Source organism: Mytilus californianus, unplaced genomic scaffold (genome assembly GCF_021869535.1).
Source record: "Mytilus californianus isolate M0D057914Y unplaced genomic scaffold, xbMytCali1.0.p SCAF_7, whole genome shotgun sequence".
In the NCBI taxonomy this organism is placed as follows: Eukaryota; Metazoa; Mollusca; class Bivalvia; order Mytilida; family Mytilidae; genus Mytilus; species Mytilus californianus.
Window position 1 is genome coordinate 30,679,122 of NW_026262723.1, and position 6,687 is coordinate 30,685,808.

At 32.0% G+C, this 6,687-nt stretch overlaps 1 long non-coding RNA gene across 1 annotated transcript; it reads right to left on the bottom strand.

The window, feature by feature from the left end:
- Window positions 1–511: 511 nt before the first annotated feature.
- LOC127709859 (uncharacterized) lies at window positions 512–4,018 on the bottom strand. Its single transcript, XR_007985836.1, has 2 exons — window positions 3,688–4,018; window positions 512–1,854 (listed from the first exon to the last, which is right to left on the bottom strand). It is a non-coding gene; the product is annotated as an uncharacterized LOC127709859 (long non-coding RNA).
- Window positions 4,019–6,687: the final 2,669 nt, after the last annotated feature.

The following is a 6,687-nucleotide window of genomic DNA, read 5'->3' on the forward strand; positions in this document are numbered from 1 at the left end:
ATTTATAATTAAGATCCATTTATTACATTGGTGATCCGTTTATTTGGCAAACGCCAATGGCAGTCAGCAGGGTTTAAGAACATCAGTTGTTCGACCTGCTAGTCAAATGCGTTTTGTTAAAATATACTTTTTCACTCATTTGGTCTTTTGGAAAATGTTGTTTGTGCTGTATTTAGACCCCTCTACCAAGAAATTTGTTTTGCATGCACACGTATAAAAATTGCGGTTTTTATCCAACGCAATCATAGGTTTAAACGTTGTTTTCAATTTAGACTTGTTTATATTTTCAAATGATATATATTGCACTCTATGTAGCATTTGCACAGACATCATTCTTTATAGCATTTTTTATTGTGTCAGCTTTAATGTTAGTCTTGTCTATCCATAATATTGAAACTATTGAGTCGTTTTATTTTGTGACATAATCAAAATGTTATTGATCCCGTCTATCTGTTTAGCACATAAGGCAATTTTTAATATGACAAAATTCTTAAAAAAAATGACAAAGATAATAAGTAGTTACTTTTTTATTAAACGTGTTAAATATTTCATCGAACATGTATATAGGTAAATATACAACATGTGGAAGTAAATATACAAACTTTTGACAAAAGTTATATGCTTTGAAACGTGAGTCATCATCAATACTGCAACATGTCCTACAAAAATACGCCAATTATATTTGACAGGCTTATCTTGTAAAAGGTTAAACTTTAAACTTGAAAAATGCATTTATTGTATAGTTGGCTAGAATAGAATTATATTTCAAGGACGTCACAAGATTATTTTTGTAAATTTTTCTGTGTTTCGGTTTTCGATGGATTCTGTTTTAAGACATATTTTCTGTGATCTTTTACAACTCTGAAATTTAACCCTGAACTTGAAATAAATATCTCGATTGTAAATTTTGTGGTACATCAAACTAATTCTTTCAGTAGTTGGTGCTCATCGGAAAGCAAAGCAATGCGAATTCATGTGCAATTAGTTATATCTGAGAATTATTTTTTTGGATACAGAAAATGACTTAAGCAGTATGGTATTAAATACATTTATGATAATCATACCCCAAAAATATAAAAACTATAACTTATATACATTCAACATTAAATTTATTTTAAACACTTGAATGATAAATTTAAGCTTATGTTTTTACGATTTTTAGTAAAATATTTACACAATCCAGTCTGCATATTTAAGTAAATAACTTTCACCAAAAAAAAAAAGAATTCCGGTATTTGTAAGTCACATGCAAGTCGACTGGTGCTAAGTTGGAACTATTCTTTTCGCATATAATTGAGTTCTCTTCTTGATCTGTCGGATCTGGTGTGACTCCATCTAAATGTTCATGCGTGGTATTTGGAATTATATTATTTGCCATTTTACCTTATCTTTCTTTACGTGCTTGTGTTACATGTCAGTCCTTCAATGACCTATGATACGTATTTCACTCTTTCCATATATGTTAGTGTACTGATTAGTACTTAGAATATATTAATGATTTCATGTATTGCAGATTAGCATAATAATATTATAACTCATTTACACTGGTTATTTATGATAAACTAACATATAAAAATAATTACATATCTGATCAATATTGATGTTCAATGAATAATGTCTCCTTTCTATATTTCGGATTGATTGGTACTTCCGACATTTCTGTAACCGTTTTCGGACTGTGTATCACTATTTTGATTTCTTTCTCCACCATCTTGAAGTTTGTCTAATGGTCGAAATGGAGAAAAAACTGCATCTACTTCTTGATTTTCGTCTTTGTTAAATGCCGGATTTATGTACGATCCTATCTGGTCATTATTTATTGAAGATTCTGGATTGACATTGGTTTGCTGTTTACTGCATAAAAGAGAAAACTTTCCAAATGTTGTCTAAAGTCATATGAAGCATACCATATACATGTATAAGGATATCAAATTTGAACGTATGTATTGTGTCAGCATTTTCAGCCGCTATTACACATTTTTGCAATCAATTATGTAATTCATCTCTAATATTTATTATATTTATTAAACGTCTTTAAAATGGAATAAATTAGTATCTTTTTTTTTGTCGAAATAATATTTTTACCGGTGGTGTATGTATGTAAGCAGCTCACATGTACATTTTTCGTTTTCAGCTACAATTGTATTTTTTATTAGAAGATACACATTTTGAAAATCATCTTTTGTTACTGACAAGTTTATACGTTGTCTTGTTGGAATTGGTTCTTTGAAATCGTCATATAAGTTAAAAAGTCAAAGATACGTTGACTTTATGAATGGTTAAAATTATCTCTAGGATAAACATGTTACTACAAATTTTACAAAGAGATAATTGTGATAGGTCAACTTTTTATAACAGTTGTTAATATAAAACTAGAGGCTCTAAAGAGCCTGTGTCGCTCACCTTGGTCTATGTGCATATTAAACAAAGGACACAGATGGATTCATGACAAAATTGTGTTTTGGTGATGGTGATGTGTTTGTAGATCTTACTTTACTGAACATTCTTGCTTCTTACTATTATCTATATCTATAATGAACTTGGCCCGGTAGTTACAGTGGAAAATATTTTGTAAACATTTACAAAAATTTACAAAATTTATGAAAATTGTAAAAAAATGACTATAAAGGGCAATAACTCCTTAAGGGGTCAATTGACAATTTTGGTCATGTTGACTTATTTGTAGATCTAACTTTGCTGTACATTATTGCTGTTTACAGTTTATCTCTATCTATAATAATATTCAAGATAATAACCAAAAGCTGCAAAATTTTCTTAAAATTACCAATTCAGGGGCAGCAACCCAACAACGTGTTGCCTGATTGGTCTGAAAATTTCAGGGCAGATAGATCTTGAACTTATGAACCATTTTATTCTCATCAGATTTGCTCTATATGCTTTGGTTTCAGAGATATGAGCCAAAAACTGCATTTTACCCTATGTACTATTTTTTAGCCATGTCGGCCATCTTAGAGGAGATGTGATACAATTGCCAATGAGACAGCTATCAATATCAATTAGAGTTCAAATGATGTTGATGTAAGCAAATACAAGTCACGTTACGGCGTTAACTATAAAAAAAAAACATTCCATATAGTCAGCCATAACATGTCCCAACATGAATAAAGTGAAACAATTTAAACGAGAAAATTAACGGCCTTATTTATGGCAATTCAATTTACGAAAAGTAAATATGACAGGCATGAACCAACGACAACCACTGAATTATCGTCTCCTGATTTGGTACATGCACATACAGAATATGACTCGGTTTAAAATGTTTGTGACTGATCAACCCTTCCCTAACCTGCAACATCACAACCTAGTTACAAACTAAAAATCAGGAGCAAAAGGCTTAACTCAGTAGATCGGTACGAAGCACAAAAACAACTAACGTTAAAATAATAGACACACAGCACCGTTTTAAGAGTACTCGCAGTTACTGAAAGCTAGTTTAAAGCCAAATGCAACAAATAAATAAATCATGTTCTCCTAGACAAAAGTAACAATCAGTACAAATCCAACAGAGTTAGTGTACAGTCTTAGCATAGATAACTTTAGCTGCAGCCCCTGATTCAGAAAACTCTAGTGTCTAGCTATAGGGGTTCCATTTAAATTAACTTGGTATAACCTTGATCACTATGTGAACGAATCAGTCGTTAGTTTATTTTTTCAGTCATCACTCACCGTAGATACTTTGTTGTATCAAAGTAATCCGCATTGTCTACCGTTCGAGTCGATCTATTCATAATTCCTTGTTGTATTTCAGTTTTTATGTTTTCTTTTTGCGTATTATCTTCAGAACTAGTCAATGATCTGATTGATAGAGAAACAAAAGTCATTAAAGAAACCAGGATTATAAGTGTGTACATGATTTATTTATTAGTTGTAATTGACTTTGAACTAGCTTTCAGTAATACGAGTACTCTTATTCCAGTGCTTTGTGTCTATTTTTTTATGTAAGTTGTTTTTGTACATCGTGCCGATCGTTTGAGTTAAGCCAATTGCAATTGATTTAAACAGTTTATTTTTATGTTGTGATGTAAATCCATGATGGGAGAGGGTTAAGCGCTCACAAACATATTTAACCCCGCCGCCAAATTCTGAATGTGCCTGTCCCAAGCCAGGAGCCTGTAGTGCAGTGGTTGTCGTTGGTTTATGTTTGTCATTTTGTTTTTCGTAAATTGTTTTGTTATAAATTTTGCCGTTAGTTTTCTCATGAATTATTTCACATTTTTCATGTCGGTGCCTTTTATAGCCGATTATACTGCATGGATTTTTCACATTGTTGAAGGCAGTATGGTTGTGTATAGTGGTTTACATCCACTTCATTTGAACTTCGGTGGATAGCTGTCTCATAGGCAATCATACCGCATCTTCTTAATTTCATATCACATGTAATGTTTCATTAAACATATCAAATCGTTTCTACAAAAAACTTTTGTTTTGTATCTTAATGTTTGTTTTGTGCAAATTTGAAACAAGTAATACTAATTGTTAAAACGTCCTCCATCAACATGAACAAGGAATTTATATTTTTCTCACACGAAAGAAATTCGGATACCTATTCTGATAATAAAATTTTGGGTTTAATTTGATATTTCTCGTATCACAATCCAACAAGATATAAGTAAACGTGAAGGGAGGAGATATTTCAATGAATGGCCAACTCAACTACAATGTAAAACATTTATCAAATAATATGTAATATGTAATTCGTTGAAATTACTCTTTATGATTTTGGATCCTACCCACCTCCCATTACCTTTCCACCCCAATCTTGTACAGTCTTTCCGACTATTGAGTACCTAACCAATCTTTACATTTCACTACGTTGAATACCACAGCAGAAAATTTCTTTAACTGTTGATGATTTGAAAAAAAGAGAAAAACGATTGTTAATACCGAATACTTATTGCAAAAGATTGAAACTATAACCCCTAAAAAATCATTACAACGTTAAGACATTTTGCTCAAACCTTCATTATAACATATCATAACGATGAAATGGCAAATATATTATTCAAATATTGGTAACAAGCGTTTAAAAATAACAATAAATCAATAAAAACAAAAATATTCAGACAAAAGAACACAAAATTCAAACATTCGATGAAAGTGTCTAAAAGTCTATCCAAGGTACAAAGTTAACGTTTGTGAAATTACGAATCAACTACTTAGTTATTGGCTACTAAAAGTCCAGCGGCATACATTTCATTCAGCTAGTTAACATATTGACACCAATCAGTGTGAACAAATTATATATGTCGAAGTTGTACTTTCCGATATTCATATCAAAATGCGTATCAGGTGATCCGAGGTATAAACGTTATGAATACATGTAAATATCTGAGTAGCGAAGATAAAGAATACATGTTAGTATCGCCAATAAAGTTTAACACTTTGATTTAAAAAAAATGCTAGATGCGGAAGATACCAAAGTGACACCCAAAACTCATAAGTCAAAGAGAAACTTACAACGCCATTGCAAGATCATGTCTAACGAATTCCTTTTAAAAATGGCAGTTCTTGCGTTTTAGATTACATAACGTTTATAGTGGTTCATTGAATTCGTTTGTTGATTGTTGGTAAATATTCTTTTCAGCGTGAAAAAATGATATGACAAGGCAAAAGTATAACAAACATACCGAAATCCAAAATAAATTCATAAAGAGGGAAAACGGTAATGTCGTGACTGCATTGTTGATTGAATCTTAATTCTAGTTTGATCATTCAATATTATTTGCGGTATGTACGTGCATATTCTACATTTGTTCTTCCTTTTATAGAATATTTAGTTTTACTTTATCTCCGAAAGTGTAAAATTTAGTTGCACACAGTTTGGATATTCATTCGTACTTCTAATTGATTTATGTGTTCGCCAAATTTCATAAAATCCGTGAGATTGCCCATTTATGCACCTGTTATCAAAAGAATCTTCATGACCTCCGCCGGCCGCCGAAACAGTATTGTTTCCACATGAAATCAATCGAATGAGATGGGGATTCTTCCGCTTCTTTTATGGCGTTTTTCTTTGAAATTTCAAATCTAGAGCCTAATCCATAGCACACAACCGTATGTTACCAAAATAATAAACCGTGGCACTCTTAGGGTTAAGAAGAGAAAAATCAAGGTAACACACAAACGGAGGTAAACTGAGGGAATTGCATGAACAACAAAAGGAGCGAGACCAGGTGCATCGACAGCGTAGTGTCCCCTGCTATGCATGCATCAACTGTCATTCGAATCCACAGTTAGTTAAGATGTCATAATTGGGAATAGGACACAATCGGTAAAATTACAGATCAGACAACTGGTATCTAAATATCTAAGACTGCGAAAACATGTCACTTGTAACATCACATTTATTGTATTCGTTTCAATTACGTGAATGCTCTCTAATCTCGTATTTCGGATATTATGTTAGTAAATCATTTTGTTCTGAAACGGTCATTTTGAGCAAACAAAAAATAATGACGTAGTTTTCAGTCTTTCAGTTAATTTTCAGACTTACAAATGTATCCACTGCGGTAAATGCATGTCTGTCTAGACAATTCGCTTGCGGTCAATTGAGATCTTTTCAGTCTATGTTCAGGCTATTCAGTTGTTTTTGTTTACCTGCACATATCAGCACAGTATTGAATTGTCTAAATAGCTACTAAACAGTACTGAATTGAATGCAAGCAA